Here is a 23,269-nt window from a genome sequence, read left to right as displayed (position 1 = left end):
CAGTAGAGCTGAGTTTACATGTGTAGCAGAGCTGAGTTTACATGTGTAGCAGAGCTGAGTTTACATGTGTAGCAGAGCTGAGTTTACAGGTAGAGATGAGTTTACAGATGTTACAGAGCTGGGTTTATAATTGTTATGGAGCGTACGGATTTAACAGAGCTGAGTTTACATTTGTAGCAGAGCTGGGCTTACAGATATTACAGAGCCGACTTTACAAACTTTACAGAGCTGAATTTATTGTTGTAGCAGAGCTGAGCTTACAGATGTTACAGAGCTAAATTTATAGACCTCACAGAGCTGAGTTTACAGGTGTAGCAGAGCTGGGCTTACAGATATTACAGAGCCGACTTTACAAACTTTACAGAGCTGAGTTTATTGTTGTAGCAGAGCTGAGCTTACAGATGTTACAGAGCTAAATTTATAGACATCACAGAGCTGAGTTTACAGGTGTAGCAGAGCTGAGTTTATTGGCAGAGCTGAGTTTACAGATGTTACAGAGCTAAATTTACAGACATCACAGAGCTGAGTTTACAGGTGTAGCAGAGCTGAGTTTATTGGCAGAGCTGAGCTTACAGATGTTACAGAGCTGGCTTTACAGATGTTGCCGACTTAGCGTATGAAAATTTCGTCAGTTTTAGCAGCTACGAGTTTGTGACAAGTTGCCAGCTGTGATTTATTAGATGTGGCTGAGACGAGTTGTCAGATGTAATTGAGCTGATTTTGTCGGCTCCATTAGACGGGTGTCAGATGTGGTCGGGTGGAGATTATGTAACCCTTGTGGCTCTACACCAGACTGCAGATACATGAACACTCTTACAATCAACATCTATAAAAAAAAAAGATGCAATTAACACATTCAGCTCTGCTACACCTATGTGTGAAAACAGGTATGTTTGTTACAGTAACACCCAGAATGTCATCTATATAGCTGCTGGGATCTTCCTATGAGCACAATGCAGTAGCATCGCAGTGTACGCTGTCAGCTCCGCTGTACCGCATGGATTGGCTTTTGCTCCCCCCTCCAGATGTTGATGGAATTGCGCCATTGTGTGGTGTCGGAGGGGTTAAGAGCCGTAGCTGCGGGCAGTGCACTGCCAGTCTGTCCGGTGCCCCCTCCCGTGCCATCCCAGCTCCACCTCTGCACTGTGGCGCAGACTATTTAAGTATTGCAGCTCTCCCTGGTGGAAGAGGTTGTGAATGTGGCTGCGGCACGCCGGGCTGCCTTTCATTTCACAGTCCGATGGTCCCGCTCCTCTCCTTTGTTTCGCCCTTTTTATTGTTATTAATTCCATCCCTCTCTCTTTTCTCTGTATGGAGAAGGATGGAAGAAGAAGAAGGAGATGGAGGAGAGGAAGAAGAAGGAGGAGGAGGAGGAGGGGGAGGGGGGGGATGGAGATGCAGTTAATTTCTTTGCCCGTCCACGGTGAGAAATATGGTGTAGCTGACTGCAGCAGCGCTCTGCAGAGTCTGTGTCACAGCAGGAGGCAGCCGGGGGTGATGTCACTCCGCATTTCCCTTTGTCTTGTCTGCTCCAACACCTGGATCTCTCCCCCAGACTCCTCGGATACATTCAGGCCTCGTCTCATCAAACAGGAGAGCAGAGGGGGTCAGCGCGGGGAGGGCTCCACTATACAGGCGCAGCAGAGCTGGATATGTCATCGCCTGTACAGAGACTGGAGAGTTCTGATAATATCATATATAACATATCAGGCACTGGGTACAGGGGGTGCCAGGGGGCGCACAGAATGGGAGGGGGGCTCACAGGGGACCCAAAACATAGAATAAGGGGGGGGGGGGGGCTCACAGGGGACCCAAAAAATAGAATAAGGGGGGGGGGCTCACAGGGGACCCAAAACACGGAATAAGGGGGGGGGGGCTCACAGGGGACCCAAAACACAGAATCAGGGGGGGGGGCTCACAGGGGACCCAAAACACAGAATAAGGGGGGGGGGGGCTCACAGGGGACCCAAAAAACAGAATCAGGGGGGGGGGGGCGGCTCACAGGGGACCCAAAACACAGAAAAAGGGGGGGGGGGCTCACAGGGGACCCAAAACACAGAAAAAGGGGGGGGGGGATCACAGGGGACCCAAAACACAGAATAAAGAGGGGGGGGGCTCACAGGAAACCCAAAACACAGAATAAAGAGGGGGGGGGGCTCACAGGGAACCCAAAACACAGAATTAGGGGGAGGGGTCTGACAGGGGACCTAAAACACAGAATAAGGGGGGGGGGCTCACAGGGGACCTAAAACACAGAATAAGGGGGGGGGGCTCACAGGGGACCCAACACACAGAATGGGAGGGGGAGGAGTCTCACAGGGGACCCAAAACACAGAATAAGGGGGGGCTCACAGGGGACCTAAAACACAGAATAAGGGGGGGGGGCTCACAGGGGACCTAAAACACAGAATAAGGGGGGGGGCTCACAGGGGACCCAACACACAGAATGGGAGGGGGAGGAGTCTCACAGGGGACCCAAAACACAGAATAAGGGGAGGGGTCTCATAGGGAACCCAAAATACAGAATAGGAGGGGGGGGGGCCTCGCAGGGGACCCAAAACACATAATAAAGGGGGGGGGTCTGAATGGGGGGGTTCAGCTCTGTTTCCAAGACCCTTGCACCAATTCTTCACCCCCAGCAGAGGAGAGTTTTGTGCAGATGGCATCACCCACCATGCGGGGCCCCACAGCAGCAGGTAGGAGCAGGGACACCCGTCATCTGCTAATAGAGAGGTGCAGCAGAGGGGAGATTGTCACTTGGCACCAATAATGGCGAGTTGTCAATGTGTTAGATACACTAGCTTAGTAGACAGTATCACATATGAAAGGCTTAGATACACTAGCTCAGTAGACAGTAAGACATATGTAAGGTTTATATATAACAGTTTAGCAGTCAGTATCTCACGGAATAAGTTTAGATACATTGGAATTTAGATTGTGGGGACATGAACCTGAATCTGAGTGATCACGTTATGTACCGCGGTGCGGAATAAGTTGGCGCTATGTATAAAAGGGATCATTATGAGAACAGATAGCAGCACAAGTCACAGCTTTAGATACACCAGCACAGCAGATGATGTTACATGAGACTTGGATACAGCAGCTGTGAAGAAATCATCACACATGAGAGGGTGAGATACACAGCTCAGCAGACGGTATCACAAATTATATGATTATCACACATGATAGGCTTAGATACACCAATTATCACCTGGTAAGGTTTATAAGAAGCTCAGCAGACAGTATCACACATAACAGACTTAGATACACTAGTTCAGCAGTCAGTATCACACATGACAGGCTTAGTTAAACAGGGTCTGCAGTCAGTATCACACATAGGCTTAGATACACGGGTTCAGCAGTCAGTATCACACATGACAGGCTTAGTTACACAGGGTCTGCAGTCAGTATCACACATAAGCTTAGATACAGTACACAGGTTAAGCAGTCAGTATCACACATGACAGGCTTAGTTACACAGGGTCTGCAGTCAGTATCACACATAGGCTTAGATACACAGGGTCTGCAGTCAGTATCACACATGACAGGCTTAGTTACACAGGGTCTGCAGTCAGTATCACACATAGGCTTAGATACACAGGTTCTGCAGTCAGTATCACACATAGGCTTGGATACACGGGTTTAGCATTCTATTACACATGACAGACTTAGATACACAGGTTATGCAGTCAGTTTCACACATGACAGGCTTAGATACACGGGTTCATCAGTCAGTATCACACATGACAGGCTTAGATACACGGGTTCAGCAGTCAGTTTCACACATGACAGGCTTAGATACACGGGTTCAGCAGTCAGTATCACACATGACAGGCTAATGCTGCGTTTACATGGAACGATTATTGTGTGAATTTGCACGATAACGATCGAATTCGAACGATATTCGTACGTGTAAACGCAGCGAACGATCAAACGACGAGCGAGAAATCGTTTATTTTGATCTTACAACATGTTCTAAAATCGTCGTTCGTCGTTCCTAAAAATTCGCAGATCGTTCCGTGTAATCAGTCGTTCACCGGTTTTACCTCGAAAAACGATTTTTCCGTACGATATATTGTTCCGTCTAAAAGCTGATCGTTATAAAAAAAAAATCGTTACTTCGAAATCGTTAATTGTACGATCGGGCGAATTATCGCTCCGTGTAAACGCAGCATTAGATACACCAGTTCAGCAGTCAATATCACATCATCATGCCTGGTTACAAACAGCGCTTAATAAGGCAATCAACAGCGCCACACCTGTCCTCAGCTTGTGTGCGGTATTGCAGCTAAGTCTCTTGAAAATAAATGGAGCCATGGTGTAATACCATACACAACCTGAGGAGAGGGGTGGCGCTGTTACTGGAAGTAAGCAGCCATGGTTTTTCTAATCACGAAAAACTCCTCTATGTAATAAAATGAGCAAGGAATGCAGCACAGAGTATTTAAGGAGTGACATGCGGGAACAATGGTCTGTCCATACAGGTGATGATTATATGAAAGGAGACAGGCATGTGATGGGGCAGTGTTGGGAGGAGGAGAGTGGGGAAGAGTATCTAGTCCTCCAGCAGCACAGAGTATTTCAGGAAAGGAGTGTGCCCATGTTGTGGAAGCAGAAGGGGTTTGTGCATGTGATATCACTGAGCATAAGGATAGGATAGAGACTGTGCTATAACATCAGGAGGGGGATAGAGAAAAGTGGGGGTGACAAGCCTAGCCCCCTCTATCAGCAGCACAGAGTATTTAAAGGGGTACCCCGGTGAAAATAGTTTTCCTTCAAATCAACTGGTTTCAAAAAGTTATATAGATTTGTTATTTACTTCTATTTAAAATCTAAAATCTTCCAGTACCTATCAGCTGCTGTATGTCCTGCAGGAAGTGCTGCCACCTCCGTCCATGTTAGGAACTGTCCAGAGCAGAAGCAAATCCCCATAGAAAACCTCTCCTGCTCTGGACAGTTCCTGACATGGACAGAGGTGGCAGCAGAGAGCACTGTGTCAGACTGAAAAGAATACACCACTCCCTGCAGGACATACAGTAGCTGATAAGTACTGGAAGACTAGAGATTTATTTATTTTTTTTCAGTAACAGATCTATATAACTTTCTGAAACCAGTTGATTTGAAAGAAATAAAAAATATTCTCTCCGGAGTACCCCTTTAAGGAGAGAAGTGTGATTATCTTACAGATGCTCTGGCCCTGCTATAGTTATATATTCGTGGAAAGAAGACGAGAGGGAGACTAATAGAAGAATAGCCAGGAGATTCAGCAGCACAGAGTGTTTCAGGAGGCCCAGTTCTTGCCATTACATCAGCAGAGATACAACACTAGCAGCAGAGTCCTTGAGCGCACAGGAGACAAGGAGGATTTTTCGGCAGTGAGGCCCCGGTTACATATCACCTTGCTTTATGGCCTTGCGTTAATATTGTTCATGTATAAATATTTATGGAGAATTACATTTTCCTGTCGTTACCCGAGGTGCGTCTGAGATTTCTCTCACAAACTGGAATCCCTGGATGATCGTAAGTGCGGGGGAAAAAAACGAAAGCGCTCGCCGCTTCATCAGACATTCACCAACCACTGGGACCTTCCTGGCAACGCCTCGTAGTCGTGTAAAGATAATAGTGTTGTAGATTGTTGTTGTAGAATCAAAAGTGTCAAAAAGTATCAAGACCTCTGCTTGTTGTCAGTGAACAGAAAACCAATTCAAAACTCCAGTCTTCCAGTACTTATCAGCTGCTATATGTCCTGCAGGAAAGAGTGTATTCTTTCCATCCTGACGCAGTGCTCTCTGCTGCCTCCTCTGTCCATGTCAGGGACTGTCCATAGCAGTAGCAAATCCTTATAGAAAACCTCTCCTGCTCTCCAGACTGGAGAGAATACACCACTTCCTGCAGGACATACAGCAGCTGAGAAGTACTGGAAGACCTGAATTTTTTTTTTTTATAGAAGTAAATTACAAATCTCTGGATCTTTCTGGCACCTGTTGATCTGAAAGAATGTATTTATTTATTTATTTCACCAAACTACCCCTTTAGGTAGAAAGTAAGATGAGGCCATACGATCTTACTATTGGCGTCCTTCCCCATGAAACACCCACATATTTAGATAATAGGGGTCCAGTAACCCCCACATTGTCCAGTGAAGACAACCAGAATGGGGGCTAGTAGCAGGAGAAGACAGGCTGGGCATATGTCTTCTCCATTAAAGTCAATGAGAGTCATAGAAACAGCTGGAAAGCCAGGGGTCGAGAACCCCGTTACTGTATCTGGTGTATTATAGTATATAGTATATATATAGTGTATTATAGTATATATATATATATATATATATATATATATATATAGTGTATTATAGTATTGATCATACATGGCCTAAAGGGTCCTGGATTTGTCTTAAAAGGGTATTTCAGCTATTTTATTTTCCTTTCCAATCAACTGGTGTCAGAAAGTTATATAGATTTCTAATTTACTATTTAAAAATCTCCAGTCTTTCAGTACTTATCAGCTGCTATATGTCCTGCAAGAAGTGTTGTATTCTTTCCAGTCTGACACACAGTGCTCTCTGCTGCCACCTCTGTGCATGTCAGGAACTGTCCAGAGCAGGAGAGGGTTTCTATGGAGATTTGCTGCTGCTCTGGACAGTTCCTGACATGGACAGAGGTGGCAGCAGAGAGCACTGTGCCAGACTGGAGAGAATACACCACTTCCTGCAGGACATACAGCAGCTAATAAAGACTGGAATATTAGAGATCTTCAAACAGAAGTAAATTACAAATCTATATCAGTTCTGACACCAATTGATCTGAAAGAAAACAAACATTTGCCAGAGTATCCCTTTAAGCCTTCGAGGGGATATAAGCTGTCATCAGAAGTAGTGACTTTCTTCCATCTACCTATTTAGAATGCATGCACAGTCAGCCAGACCGAGAGTACATGTATATGCGGGGATCGAAAGACATGGCTGTCATCTGAACGATCGTGTAGAAAGAAAAAAAAGCGGCACTATTTCTCCCTGTAAGGCTAGGTTCACACTGCATTTTTGCAATCCGTTGTTTTCATCCATTTTTTGCAAAAAACGGATGGAAAAAACGGATGCATTTGTGTGCATCCACTTTGAGCCGTTTTTCCATTGACTTTGATTGTAAAAAAAAAAAGGATAAAAACGGATCCGTTTTTTTTTTAACGGACACAAAAGTAGTGCCGGCTACGTTTTTGTGTTCGTAAAAAAAAATGGATCGGTTTTGATCCGTTTATTTTACAATGGAAAAAACGGATCAAAATGGATGCACACAAATGCATCCGTTTTTTGCAAAAAATGGATGGAAAAAAAAAACACGGATTGCAAAAACGCAATGTGAACCTAGCCTAAGCGGCACCTGATGACCCCCCCATTATAAGTCAATGGGATCCATAGGGCGCCATTGGTGCCTGTTGAGAACAGAGAAGTGGGAAACAAAGGCAGAGATGTGATCCCGGCCTTAGAGAGTCCTGGCTGATAAATGACAAACTCGGCTCTGCTAGGTTGTTATCTATGCGCTGCAGCTTTAAGTGTGAGGCATTACGCGAGGTCTTTAAGTCTGGGCCGCTGCCCTTGCAATCATTCAGTGTGAAGGTGAAAAGACTTATTGGGTCATAGATCCCCTATTCTCCCAGTGTCAATTTGTCGCTGCCAGTGGGGAGGGTGGAACTAATGGGCTCCACTCTCTCATTGTCCCTGTGAGCGCTGGAAGCTGCAGTGGGAGGGGAAGGTTCCCACTGAGATGCCGGCTCAGGATGATGTGCCAAGGATTCCGCTGCGTCATTATGTCACCTCGCCGATAGAGAAGGAAGCTTACAGCCAACCGGGGAGGAACAAGTTTCACTTAACAGGGATTAGCTGTGCGAAATGGAAGGCAGCTCTATACGTGCGCTATATGCGGTACTTGGTGTTTAACCCCTTGCGCCTGACTAGATGGCTTCCTGCAGACAGCAGCCTCTTTCATTTCACAGCCCATCAAGTAAACATGTGTCGCAGATTGCCTGCTAACCAGGCCCCGGTGGCCGGCTATTTCCATGCTGTCGCCTGAACGTGACACATAGCCAGCCATTTCCCCCCCACCGACGATGTGTCCTGTGTCATATCCAAGATGCGTTATAAGGATAAATATGGCAGATTGTGGCCGAGCAAAGAAAACATAGCGCTGTATTTCTGTAAGAGATTTGGATATTACTGGGGTATTCCGCTAATACAGTGCTGGCCATGGTGAGACTAAAAATTCCTTCCATACGTGTTATTATTTATTCAGTCTCCTTCCCCCAGTTCTGAGTTGCTGCTTTCTGCTGAAAACACAAAAATCTGTGCATGAGCTTTTCTCTCTGTCTCCCCCCCCCCCTTCTGATGTAAACAAGTCCCTATCTGCAACTTTATAATGCTGGGAGGATTAATCACAATGAATTAATCAGCAGATTAACCCTCCCAGCATTACAAAGAAGCTACAAAGTTGCAGATAAAGGCTGCCAGGGACTTGTTTACATCGGCTGTCTCAGAAGGGAGGGGGAGGCAGAGAGAAAAGCTCACACGCAGATTTTTGTGTCTTCAGCAGAAAGCAGCAGCTCAGAACTTTTGGAAGGTGACTGAATAGATAATAACGCGTATGGAAGGAATTGTTAGTCTCACCAACAACATATGAAAAGTTCTGTCTGGGTGGAACACCCCTTTAATAATAAAACTGCTGTATTAGTTTAATAACAGCTTCCAGCTCCATCGATGTGTATTATAGGAGAAGAAGTTAGCTACTTCCTTCCTGTCTGATATTAGTAAGATACCCCCCCCCCCCCTTGCTTCCCTGAATTTTATTAAGGAAGGGAAGCAGGAGAGAGTGGTCCTTGTGAATATCAGATAGGAAGTAGCTAACTTATTACAATACACATCAGTAATGGAAGATATATAGATTATATGGGAAGGCCGTGGTTACATCCCTCATGGACTGTGACACTAGATCATAGTTTACACTCATACGTCCAGTCAGTATATCAGTAGAAAGAGAGATTGAATGAGACAGGGCTGTCTCCCAGTGACTGACCAGAGAGATGAGAGCGTGAGGTCCCCTCAGTGACCAAGTGACAGAAAATATGGCCGACTATGATGGACATCAGACAGCTACTTGGCGTCCTATAGAGTAAATAGGAGCACTTGTTCTTCCGTACGATATCCGGCTATAATTGTCTTTTTTGTATACAAATTGATAACTTGCAGCTCCATTCAGTTGCATTATAGGAGGAGAGGTTAGCTACTTCCTTTCTCTTGATATTAGGAAAATCTTTACTGCTTCCCTTGTTTTCAAGTCTTGGAGAAAAAAATAGATACAATATGGAAGGCTATCTCCTTGTGACTGGCTGCTAGGAAGAGGTTAGAGAGGAAGAGAGTGTAAAATCCGCTCAGTGACCAAGTGACGGCAAACATTGTCGCATGAGAGCTAATATGGACGACCATGGTGGATCTCAGACAGATACATGCCTCCCCACAACATAAATGGAGGAACCTTTTCAGTCACATATATAATTGCCTATAGCGTGTATAATAAAACGTCTCTATTTGTTTCCTCCCCACCACCATGTCTTTTCTATTAGCTCCACTGATTTTTATTGTAGGAGAAGTTAGCTACTTCCTCACACTGATATTTACAAGAATTACTCCTCTCCTCATCATGACATCTGCAACACTCGTCTCCAATGGGGGAATAGACCTAAAACCATGGGGACGGCTCTGATCTGGTGACACAGTCCTCATGGATGAATAAGCGTTGGATAACCGATATTAGATCATAGTTCACACTCATAGGTGCAATGGGGGAGATTTATCAAACATGGTGTAAAGTGAGACTGGCCCAGTTGCCCCTAGCAACCAATCAGATTCCACCTTTCATTTTCCAAAGAGTCTGTGAGGAATGGAAGGTGGGATCTGATTGGTTGGTAGGGGCAACTGGGCCAGTGTCACTTTACACCATGTTTGATAAATTCCCCCCCATGTATACAGACAGAACGTGCTCTCCCAACCATCGATAATGGGGGTCACCCAGACATGGAGCCAAGGGATTGTTAGGCCCTATGCAGGTCTTTATGTGCACTTCTTGGCCTCCATCTTTTTAGGGTATTAGGGTCGGGTATAGGAGCAGCTAGAGATATTCTGTAATGTGGCTGTATATAAGTAAGCTAGGGAGGTGGAGAAGGCCGGCAGTCATTGTACACAGTGCTCATTGTGAAAATTACCAAATAGGAGTCTAGCTGCATAGTAACCTGTACTTATTGGGGAATGATACCTATGGCCGACACTATCATTTGGCTTCTTTAACCAGTTATCATCACATGACCTATGGTGTAGCGGTAATGACTGGGAAAGCTGGGTGACAACTCCTGGCCGTATCTGTGAGTTACAGTTATAATGGCGACTGTGACAGCTGAAGGCTTTACTGACGGTCTATGGGGAGGGCAGCGATGTTACTCAGGGCCTAGGGGTATACAGATGGCACTACATTTTAAGGATGCAAGATGGTAGGATTCGTGATTCCCAGGCCGCCACAGCTGGCAGAGAGGTCATGTGACCCACATGCCGGTTCCCGGAGGATAGAGCGGTGACGCAGATGGTGGCGCCATTCTCTGGAGCTCTACATTCCGTTACAGGGAGGAGGGGGAAACCTCCTGGGGGGGGGGGGGGGGGTGCGACTATTCTCCACTGCCTTATTGTGATGGAGCCATTTATCTCTATCCGGCTCCCCGGTTTACTGTTATACCTCAGAGTCATTTGTCATAGAACTCTATGGGGCTAATGGATAGTGCTAACGCTCCGAATTATAATAACTGTGCAAGTTTATCTGCAGTCCTATGTACGACTGCAGGTAACACACTGATTCTAATAGACTCATTTTCCATTAATGGCTCCAAAATAATAATAACGCCACACTGTGCGTGAATAATATCGCTATTCAGTGGCAATAAACGTAACATAGTGCTCCTAAATACCGCAACATATTGCCTATATAACAGTACCAGGCAGAACCTAAAGGTGGCACTAGAGACTAGAGAGCTCCTCTCCATGTAGAGCAGACGTTATAATGCTCCTTGGTGCCGGATATTAGATAAATAATAGCGCCATACAGTACATACCTATTAATGCTTATACAGTACCTACAAAATTATACCATACAGTACATGCATAGTAATGCTATATACCACCTGCATAATGGCAGCATACACTACTACTATGTAGTACTACTGCCATACCATACATATATAATAATGCTCTATTGGGCCTCTACAATAACAATATTTCCATTTAACAACTACATACTAGTACCAGACAATGCTGAAATAATACTACACAGTACCTGAATCATAATGGCATACTGTAATACTGGATAGATAGATAGATAGATAGATAGATAGATAGATAGATAGATAGATAGGTGGAATCTGATTGGTTGCTAGGGGCAACTGAGCCAGTTTCACTTTACACCATGTTTGATAAATCTCCCCCATACTTTTTTTTAACGCACACAAAAACGTGGTTGACCATAATTTTGTGTACCGATGCGTTTTAATCCGTTTTCTATAATGGAAGTCAATAAGGAAAACGGATGCCCGCAAATGCATCAGTTTTTCCATCCGTTTTCTTGTAAAAAAAAAAAAAAAACAGTTGAAAAAAACGTAGTGTGACCCCAGCCTGTGCTGCTGTTGGTGGTGGCGACAAACTCAGCTCTGCTCCATCCTTATGTGTTTCTTGCTCTCCCGGGCCTATCTCTCCTGGAGCGCACACATCAATCACTCCCCCTGCTCCCTCCATCTATCAGGCCTGGTGCGCGGCTCCTCTCTGGCGGTGACACCCCTATACATCTCCCGCAGACGCCCCCTTGTTCTGTCTCGCCGCGTCACGCACAACTACCTGTGAATCTGCTCCCATTCGGTGATGTAACCTCATTTGGAATCACACACCATGGGGAGATTGCCGCACTGATGTGTTCCTCATGGGAAGGCAAGTGCGAAAAAAGTTCATTTTTCTCTTTGCAAAATCCTCGGTGACATTTTCTCCATCTCACAAGAACCTTTCATCTTTATGAACAAATAGAACTTTTCTTTGCAGTGTGAGAAAGGTCTCCGACGCTGTTAACTTCCCTGAAAGGAAGACGCTTTTCTTCTTACTAAAAGTAACTAGCGGGATATTGAGAGAAGCGAGCAAGGACAGGGGCCACCAGGGTAATGGAAGGGGGAGGGAGGCAAATGGAAAGCCCAAGCAGAGATGACTTTGTCATTTGCTGATATAACTAGGTTTTACTGCACTTTATTCTCCCCTCATATATGTTGATTTTGATGCTGTATATCATTCTATATACTAAATTGTACTGTGTAGTGTCCCGCATTGTCTGAGGTCTAGTGGGGTGGTGGAGCAGCCGAGAAGCCGGGATGATGGTTTTCCTAGCTGTTAGCTTGTAGAAGAAGGGGCCAGTAGTAGTGCCCGCCCACGAGGAGCTCAGTGCTGACATAAGTGCATGTATTGTGGTCTGAGGAACTGCTAGGTGGGACCGTCTGTAGCAGGCAGTAGCCTCCCACTAAGGCGGCAAAGAAGGACAGGCTGTAGCAGGCAGTAGCCTCCCACTAAGGCGGAAGAGAAGGACAGGCTGTAGCAGGTAGTAGCCTCACACTAAGGCGGAAGAGAAGGACAGGCTGTAGCAGGCAGTAGCCTCCCACTAAGGCGGAAGAGAAGGACAGTCTGCAGCAGGCAGTAGCCTCCCACTAAGGCGGCACAGAAGGACAGTCTGTAGCAGGCAGTAGCCTCCCACTAAGGCGGCACAGAAGGACAGGCTGTAGCAGGCAGTAGCCACTCACTAAGGCGGCACAGAAGGACAGTCTGCAGAAGGCAATAGCCTCCCACTAAGGCGGCACAGAAGGACAGTCTGCAGAAGGCAATAGCCTCCCACTAAGGTGGCACAGAAGGACAGTCTGCAGAAGGCAGTAGCCTCCCACTATCACCACACAGAAAGACAGACTATAGAAGGCAGTAGCCTCCCACTAACACCGCGCAGAAAGACAGGCGGTAGCAGGCAGTAGCCTATCACTAAGGCGGCACAGAAGGACAGTCTGCAGAAGGCAGTAGTCTCCCACTAAGGCGGCACAGAAGGACAGGCTGTAGCAGGTAGCAGCCTCCCACTAATGTGGCACAGAAGGAAAAGCAGTAGCAGGCAGTAGCCTCTGAATGATGCAGCACATAAAAACAGTCTTTAGCAGGCAGTAGCCTCCCACTAAGGCGGCATAGAAGGACAGTCTTTAGCAGGCAGTAGCCTCCCACTAAGGCGGCATAGAAGGACAGTCTGTAGCAGGTAGTAGCCTCCCACTAAGGTGGCACAGAAGAACAGTCTGTAGAAAGCAGTAGCCTTCCAGTTACCTAGAGGGTAAGTTACTTTGCCTTACTCTTAGAGAGGCACAGAAGGCAGGCAGTAGCCTCCCAGTAACCTAAAGTACCACAGAGGACAGGCTATAGCAAGAAGTCGCCTCCTAGTAACTCACTGTGATTATCCCTCCCAGCATTGCAAAGAAGCTACAATGTTGCAGATAATGCCTGCCAGGGACTTGTTTACATTAGTTGTCTCAGAAGGGTGGAGGGAGGAGGAGATAGAGAGAAAGGCTCACACACAGCTAGATAAATATAGGCCAGTCCCTAAATACAGGCCCTGTATATACATAGAGTACAGACACAAATAAGTACAGACACCAGATCCATAAAGTAATAGAGATCAGAAGAGACACTCCGATACTCACCTCCCCCCACTCACACTGTCCCTTCCCTCCTCCTGTTATATTATAGGGCTGCAGATATATTGACTACATCATTATGATCCAAAACCATGATGACACAACCGCCTCTGCTACATCTGCGGGATGAGATATAAGCAGAAGATGGCCATTAAGAGCGGAGCATTTTGCTGCTGGGTAATATAAGAGCAAAAGCAGCAATCCAGGAAGGACCCGGAGCAGAGAAGATAATGGCCGACAACACAGAACACTTGCAGGAACATAATGGAGGTGATAGGGCAGATTATCTCGCTCCAGTTCCCTCCTCAGCTCTTAATAATTCTATTCATATGTACGGACTATCAGTCTCTGGGAAAGGTGGGTGATGACCAATATGGCTGCACCTATATCTGTCACTAGGACTGTCACCCAGCTTTCCCAGACTCCTGAAGAACAGATCTACTGTGATACATCCTGCACTACATAAGATTTAAAGTGACCCTCCTAGTACTCACCCAGCTTTTCCAGACCCCTGAAAGACAAATAATCTATACAGTCATACATCCTGCACTACATAAGCTTGGTGGTGATCCTCCGAGTACTCGCCCAACTTTCCCAAGACTCCTGAAAGGCATCTGTATACAGTGATACATCCTGCACTGAATACACATGGTGTTAACCCTACTGATATTCACTCAGCTTCCCCAGACCCCTGAAAGGCATCTGTATACTGTGATAACCTGCATTATATGACCTTGGTAGTGACCCTACTAGTACTCACACAGCTTTCCCAGACTCCTGAAGGACAGGTCTGTATACAGTCGTACATCCTACACTATATAATCTTGATAGTGACCCTACCAGTACTTACGCAGCTTTCCCAGACTACTGAAGGACAGATCTGTATACAGTCGTACATCCTGCACTATATAAGCTTAGTAATGACTCTCCTAGTACTCACCCAGCTTTCCCAGACTCCTGAACAACAGATCTGCATACTGTGATACATACTGTACTACATAGGCTTGGTGGTGACCCTCCTAGTACTCTCCCAGCTTTCCCAGACTCCTGAAAGGCATCTGTATACAGTGATACATCCTGCACTAAATACACAGGGTGGTAACCCTCCTAGTACTCACCCAGCTTTCCCAGACTCCTGAACAACAGATCTGTATACTGTGATACATCCTGTACTATATAGGCTTGGCAGTGACCCTCTTAGTACTCACCCAGCTTTCCCAGACTCCTGAAGGACAGATCTGTATACTTATTTTGAGACATTGAGCACTACATAAGCTTGGTGGTGCCCCTCATGGTTCTCACCCAGCTTTCCTTGGCTGTTCTTCTTGTTTTTCACTATGGGCGGGATTCCTCTTTAAACGCGCTCCATTCCATACGATGGATGCGGATTTACATGGTGATGATTTTCGCTGCATTGCTCCCCTATGTCACATGAGGCAAAAGAGGAGATGATGTTATATTAAGTGTAATTTACAGCAACGTATTTAACAAAACGCTCTCCGAGGCGGCAGGAATTCACCATTAATCAGAAACGTGATGAAGCTGATGAATATCCGGAGGATGGATTTGCGGCTGTTATCTGAGATACATATATAATTACATCTGATGCCGGGTTACTTCCCTGAGATGATGGAGGACAGTGCACTACATGGCACATTTATTTATCCTTCCGCTGAAACTAAAGGGGCTCCCACTTTTGTAAACAATTTTGTATAATTTCAGTGAAAAAAAAATCTCCATCTGTTCTGTGTTCTGCTCTGATGTAGGTCTATGTGTTTCCATGGTAACAGACTACAAACAACAAAGCCTGTCTCACCCTGCAGTCCTGCAATAACATACATTTAGTAGATGACGGAAACGTAGGGCACAGATGGAAAGGAGTATGACTACACAGGGTCTGTAGTCTGTTACCATGGAGACACATAGATCTGCACAGGAATCATAGACACAAAATGATAAAAGTTTGAAGATTATTAACAAAGAGACGCTTCATGCTGTTGGCGTTATTCAACATAGTTCAACTTTAAGAGACTACAATCTCCAAATCGTGGCTCAATGTACGGGTATATTAGTTGTATATGTTGGTATAAGTTGTGCCCTGTATGGTAGTATTTTTTGTGTAGTATATGTCAGTGTTAGTTGTGTACTGTATGTTGATGTTAGTTGTGTACTATATGTTGGTGTTAGTTGTATATGTTGGTATTAGTTGAGCTCTTCATGGTGTTGGTTGAGTACTATATGTTAGCATTATTTGAGCTCTGTATGGTGTGTATGTTGAGTACTATATTGGTTGTTGATCTCTGTATGGTGTTGTTGGTTGAGCACCATATTAGTTGAGCTCTGTATGGTGTATTTGGTTGTGTACTATATGTTGGCATATTTTATGGTAGTATTAGTTCAACACTATATAGTGGTATTAGTTAAGCTATATATGTTTGGTTGCTCTATGTGGTGTTATTAGTTTAGCTGTATATGGTAGTATTTGTTGAGCACTGTATGGTAGCATTATTTCTGTACTGTATGGTGGTAATAGTTGAGGTGTATATGTTGGTTTTAGTTGTGCTCTATATGGTGGTATTAGTCTAGGTCTATATGGTGGTATTAGTCTAGCGCTATATGGTGGTATTAGTCTAGCTCTATATGGTAGCATTAGTCTAGCTCTATATGGTGCTATTCGATGAGCACTGTATGGTAGCATCAGTTCTGCACTATATGGTGGTAATAGTTGAGTTGTATATGTTGGTTTTAGTTGAGCTCTATATGGTGGTATTAGATGGACCCTGTATCGTAGTATTAGTTAAGCACCATATGATGGTATTAGATGGACCCTGTATGGTAATATTAGTTGAGCACTATATGGTGGTATTAGATGGACCCTGTACAGTAATATTAGTTGAGCACTATATAGTGGTATTATATTGACCCTGTATGCTAATATTAGTTGAGCACTATATGGTGGTATTAGATGGACCCTGTACAGTAATATTAGTTGAGCACTATATAGTGGTATTATATGGACCCTGTACGGTAATATTAGTTGAGCACTATATAGTGGTATTATATGGACCCTGTACGGTAATATTAGTTGAGCACTATATGGTGGTATTAGATGGACCCTGTACAGTAATATTAGTTGAGCACTATATAGTGGTATTATATGGACCCTGTACGGTAATATTAGTTGAGCACTATATGGTGGTATTAGATGGACCCTGTATGGTAATATTAGTTGAGCACTATATGACGGTATTATATAGAAACTGTACGGTAATATTAGTTGAGCACTAAATGGCGGTATTATATGGAAACTGTACGGTAATATTAGTTGAGCACTATATGGCATTATTATATGGACCCTGTACGGTAATATTAGTTGAGCAGAGCATTAGTTAGACCAGCAACACCCCTGTAAATTACATGCCTGCCAGCCCGCGCCCCTGATTTTCCCCGTTCTTTAACTGAGAGGCGTAATGGCACGTGTTCGCCACTGCATATACAATAATGGATGGGAATTATACGCAGCTCGGTGAGTAAGAGAAGTTTAACTGTGTCATTGTACTATAAAGTAATAACTGATAATTGTCTGTCTGACTGTGCCATTCCCACTCCATAAAGAACAATGAGCGAGAATTATACCCAGCTCATTGAATGAGAGGAGCAGAACTGTGCCGCATTCACTATGGAGCCCTATCCAGCTCTGTAGGAGAAGCCTCGCTACATATAGAACAATCCCTTTACCCTTACTGAACCACAGAGGTGCCGCTCTGAATACACAATGTGGCTTACAACCTTCCTACCTATAACCGCCATGTAGTGCACTTGGCTTTTTCCTATGATTTATGGAGCAGTGCATCTGTATTGGGTATGGATAGCAGACTGGCACGTCTGTAAAATGCCAGTCGGGATGGGCAGCGTTCCTGTGAGGCCCGGTATAGGACACGCAGGGCCGGGCGCCTGACTCACCAAAACAAATCATTTGTTACAATGAGCAATAAAGATCCCGGCCAGAGACAACAACTTCATCCTCACAAGAGCCTGGCATCCGAGCCTCCCCGTCTCTATGGCAATCCCCCCGGAGCGCCGGGTACAGCTCCATCACTGAACCCACGCACACGTTCTGCATCGCACTAATTGGCGGTAATAATATTTACTGGTGCTATTGTTTATGGGAAGGTAATGAGAAATGAAACCAACCTCGCATTTATTGTTCTGTAAAAATAAAAAGAAATAGATCCCAGAATTTACCGGATAAATCAATTAATTCACATTAAAAGGCAATTAGAGCCGTTCATTTGCGCGTCTGTGTTGATGCTCGGGCTTGGCACTGTGGAGACAGGCGTGCGCTGTACGGCTGCTGCTACGGCTCCCAGCGGAGGGCCCCCCTGACTATGCAAATCAGCAATGAGACCCCCCATCCTGGCACAGACGTCTGGTGATCTCATCTATTACCGGGGCATTGCATCCCCCATAACCCAACTTTCCCAAAACCCTGGATAAGTCTGTATTGTTATATAGAGTCACTTTGATAAGGGGCTCAGGAGCTATGGGGAGGCTTGGACAATCACTAAAGCTCCGTGTTCCTCAGCTATATGCATGCTCAGCTCAGCCGAGTGACCATGTGTTTTGAATTAGTAAAGAAGACTGCTGCATATCTGGTGGCTGCTTACCTCCCCAAGAGCAAAACGATAGGGTGTTAGAATTAGAGATGAGTATGACTCGACCATGCGCAAGTCTGTTTGCTTGGCATTTGATTACCAGGGGGTGAAGAAGTTGGTTGTAGCCCTAGTGATCCCTGGAAAACATGAATACAGCCTATGGCCTATGGCTGCATACAAGTTCTTCAGCCACCGGTAGTCAAACACCGAGCGAGGGGACTGGAGCAGGGTCAAGTCAGACTCATCTCTAGTTAGAATCCAATATGGCTGACCCTTCTCTCTCCCAACCCCTGCCATTGGAGGAGAGTTGGAAGACCCTTGTATACTTGGATGGTCAGCCAAGCCCACTGAGATAGGCTGGTCAGGCAGACACATGTGTAATATGTATGCTTAAAGGGGTAGTCTCATTTCTGGAAATTATCCCCTATCCACAGGATACGGTATAACTAGTGGACTGTTGGAGGGTCCAAACACTGGGACTCTCACAAATGTAGAGAATGAAGGAAAACTGTGGACTCCCTGGATGCAGTTGTGGCACTCATTGTCCCAGTAGCCAACCATGTCTGGTTGCCATGGCACCCAACCGTCCTCGATGACTTTATTTAAAGGGGAATCCTTGTGGCTCCATCACTGTACTGTTGTGGTGTTACTGTGGCTCCATCACTGTACTGTTGTGGTGTTATCATGGCTCCATCACTGTACTGTTGTGGTTTTATCATGGCTCCATCACTGTACTGTTGTGGTGTTATCATGGCTCCATCACTGTACTGTTGTGATATTATTGTGGCTCCATCACTGTACTGTTATCATGGCTCCATCACTGTACTGTTGTGGTGTTATCATGGCTCCATCACTGTACTGTTGTGATATTATTGTGGGCCCATCACTGTACTGTTGTGGTGTTATCATGGCTCCATCACTGTACTGTTGTGATATTATTGTGGGCCCATCACTGTACTGTTGTGGTGTTACCGTGGCTCCATCACTGTACTGTTGTGGTTTTATTGTGGCTCCATCACTGTGCTGTTGTGGTGTTACCGTGGCTCCATCACTGTACTGTTGTGGTGTTATTGTGGCTCCATCACTGTACTGTTGTGGTGTTATTGTGGCTCCATCACTGTGCTGTTGTGGTGTTATTGTGGCTCCATCACTGTACTGTTGTGGTGTTATCGTGGCTCCATCACTGTACTGTTGTGGTGTTAGTTAGTTACCATGGCTCCATCACTGTGCTGTTGTGTGTTATTGTGGCTCCATCACTGTACTGTTGTGGTGTTACCGTGGCTCCATCACTGTACTGTTGTGGTGTTATTGTGGCTCCATCACTGTACTGTTGTGGTGTTATTGTGGCTCCATCACTGTGCTGTTGTGGTGTTAGTTACCGTGGCTCCATCACTGTACTGTTGTGGTGTTACCATGGCTCCATCACTGTACTGTTGTGGTGTTATTGTGGCTCCATCACTGTGCTGTTGTGGTCTTATTGTGGCTCCATCACTGTACTGTTGTGGTGTTATTGTGGCTCCATCACTGTACTGTTGTGGTGTTATTGTGGCTCCATCACTGTGCTGTTGTGGTGTTAGTTACCGTGGCTCCATCACTGTACTGTTTTGATTTTAGTTATTGTGGCTCCATCATTGAACTGTGATATATAGGCTGGGTTGACACTACATATATTTCAGTCAGTATTGTGGTCCTCATATTGCAACCCAAACCAGGAGTGGATTAAAAACACAGAAAGGCTCTGTTCATACAATGTTGAAATTGAGTGGATGGCCGCCATTTAATGGCAAATATTTGCTGTTATTTTAAAACTACGGCCGTTGTATTGAAATAATGGCAGTAATTTACCGTTATATGGCGGCCATCCACTCAATTTCAACATTGTGTGAACAGAGCCTTTCTGTGTTTTTAATCCATTCCTGGTTTTGGTTGCAATATGAGGACCACAATACTGACTGAAATATACGTAGTGTGAACCCAGTTACTGTGATTTGTGGAAATCAAAAATTTGGAAAACGTAGCAAAATTGCAACAGGGCTACAGTGTGTGAACAGGGACTTATTCTGCATTTTGATCTTGTCTTGCTCCAATGGTTGTCCTCCTCCTGGGATTGATGCCTGCTGTCCCATCCTCTGACCTCTGACCATCATTATCTTGTCCTCCGTCTTGCTGCATCCTAACCATTGCCTTAACCAATCTGTGACTATTGTGGCGCCCTGGGAATCCACTGGAGATGTCCTTACCCCCGACCCCCTTATGCCCCATCTGGTCATGTCCTACCCTTTAGAGGGTAACGGTAGGCCACAAGCCTCACAGAGTGACTGTATACAGCGGTGACAACTTGAGTCTACGCAGCAACATGAACTCATTAGGTAGTCACTCAGACAGGAAGTCAGGTGGTTGCTAGGCAACGCAACCACTAAATGGGGCTGACTGTAGAGAATTGAAGGGATTTTTCATAGATACTTCCTATGCTCTAGGTTGTACGTTAGGAAACACATTATGAGATAATTTGCCCAATCTCCTACTTTTTGTGCCGTTTCCGCCGCTGGCATTTCTGCCTGTTAATATTTTTAATTGACTGATAAAGTCGGCGGGGCGGCGGGCAGCATTAAGTGGCGTACTTGATGAATTCATAATGACTACGATGGGGTCTATTGGTACTCCTCATGTGCAGTGAGACATCAATGGAATCAGCATGGGGCGTCTCAGATTTGTCGGGATTTCGAGGGACCTGACCTTCTGTTTGTATTAGACTGCCGCTATTTACTTTTCAAATAGAAGAAAATTATATGTGTCGGGGAAAGTAAAGCAAAGAGATTAGATCGGATAGAACAGAACTGGGGATGAGCAAAATCCATAGTTTAGGATTTGTCATTGTGAAGAATAATTTGGAGCTTCGGGCTGGAAAAAAATTGCAGATGAAGAACGCAATTCAATACAGCAAAGTCCCGGCCATATTGTCACTGTATTATAAATCACTTTAAAGTGACATCCCTGGAGGACACCATAGCTGTGGATGGAGCACTGCTCACTGAAGATAATCTCATTGTGCTTCATGTTAACAATCAAGTGTTAACCCCATATAGACTACATCAAAGATCCATCCTGAGCCTCCTGGTTCATGAATAAAATAAAGGGCAGTGGGGAAAACTGACACTGAACAAGCAGGGGTGTAAGATAGAGGAGGCAGGGTGGATGAATCACAGAGCAGATTTCTTTTAGTATTTATCATAAATTCAGCGCACATAATACTGATATACTGCCATATCCTGCAAATACAATAATGCTGTATACCGTCTACATAATACCGCTATATCCTGGTAAACCACCAAGAATGCCATATACATTCTACATAATACCGCCATATCCTACTATACCACCAATAATGCACTGTAACATCTACATAATACTGCCATATCCTGCTATACCACCAATAATGCCGTATACTGTCTACATAATACCGCCATATCCTGCTTCACCACCAGTAATGCCATATACCATCTACATAATGTCTCCATAACCAGCTATACCACCAATAATGCCATATATAGTCTATATAATACTGCCATATCCTGCTATACCACCAATAATGCAATGTAGCATCTACATAATACTGCCATATCCTGCTATACCACCAATAATGCTGTATACTGTCTACATAATACCGCCATATCCTGCTACACCACCAGTTATGCCATATACCGTCTACATAATGCCTCTATATCCTGCCAAAACAATAATAAATATATAGTCCCTATAATACCACCATATAGTTCCAAGACAATAATACCGTATAAAATATATCTAATACCACCATATCCCGCTATACCACCAATAATGCTGTATACCATCTTGTCTACATAATACCAGATGGGTCTCCAAACTGCGACCCTCCAGCTGTTGCGAAACTACAACTCCCATCATGCCTGGACAGCTAAAGCTTTGGATTTGGCTATCCAGGTATGATGGGAAATGTAGTTTTGCAACAGCTGGAGGGCCGCAGTTTGGAGACCCATGTAATACCACCATATCCTGCTAATAAAATTATCCAAAATACAGTCTTTATAATACCAACATATAGTGCCAAGAAAATACTACTGCATAAACCCTTCATCTTACCACCATGTAGTGTCAAGACTATAGTGGCATATACAGTTCACATAATGCTACCATGTAGAGCCACATACAGTAGTATATATATATTTAGTTCTACACAATACTATTGCCTACAACCAATATAATACCACCTAGTAGTGCCAATACAATATGTTAGATATACATTAAATTACATTACATATACATATTATTACATAATACCACCATATAGTGCCAATACAATAAATATATTAGATATACATTACATTACATATACATATTATTACATAATACCACCATATAGTGCCAATACAATAAATATATTAGATATACATTACATTACATATTATTACATAATACCACCATATAGTGCCAATACAATACATTCATATACAATGCACATAATACCACCATATAGTGCTAATACAATACATTCATATACAATGCACATAATACCACCATATAGTGCCAATACAATACATTCATATACAATGCACATAATACCACCATATAGTGCCAATACAATACATTCATATACAATGCACATAATACCACCACATCTTGCAGCATCTATAATAGTAATGACATGACACTGCCATATAGTTCCCACATAATAGTGCGGTGCGGTTGCTATGTATCTATGACACTAACAGTGCGGTATAACTCAGTGACAGCCCGTAATGCAGATAGATAGACTTGTATACAGGCGCCGCCGCTCTCTCTATCCTCTCTCTCTA

At 44.5% G+C, this 23,269-nt stretch overlaps 1 protein-coding gene and 1 long non-coding RNA gene across 2 annotated transcripts in view; one reads left to right on the top strand and one right to left on the bottom strand.

Moving 5' to 3' along the window:
• The window catches only part of IGLON5 (IgLON family member 5), a 342,036-nt gene that overhangs the window by 198,565 nt on the left and 120,202 nt on the right, over positions 1 to 23,269 (top strand).
• On the bottom strand, positions 545 to 23,269 carry LOC138770124 (uncharacterized). The gene is made up of 3 exons (XR_011359400.1): positions 23,184 to 23,269; positions 15,085 to 15,204; positions 545 to 826 (listed from the first exon to the last, which is right to left on the bottom strand). It is a non-coding gene; the product is annotated as an uncharacterized lncRNA (long non-coding RNA).

This window comes from Dendropsophus ebraccatus, chromosome 12, assembly GCF_027789765.1.
Source record: "Dendropsophus ebraccatus isolate aDenEbr1 chromosome 12, aDenEbr1.pat, whole genome shotgun sequence".
Taxonomy (NCBI): Eukaryota; Metazoa; Chordata; class Amphibia; order Anura; family Hylidae; genus Dendropsophus; species Dendropsophus ebraccatus.
Note: the sequence above shows the minus strand (reverse complement) of the source record. Positions and strands in the feature narration are given on the sequence as shown.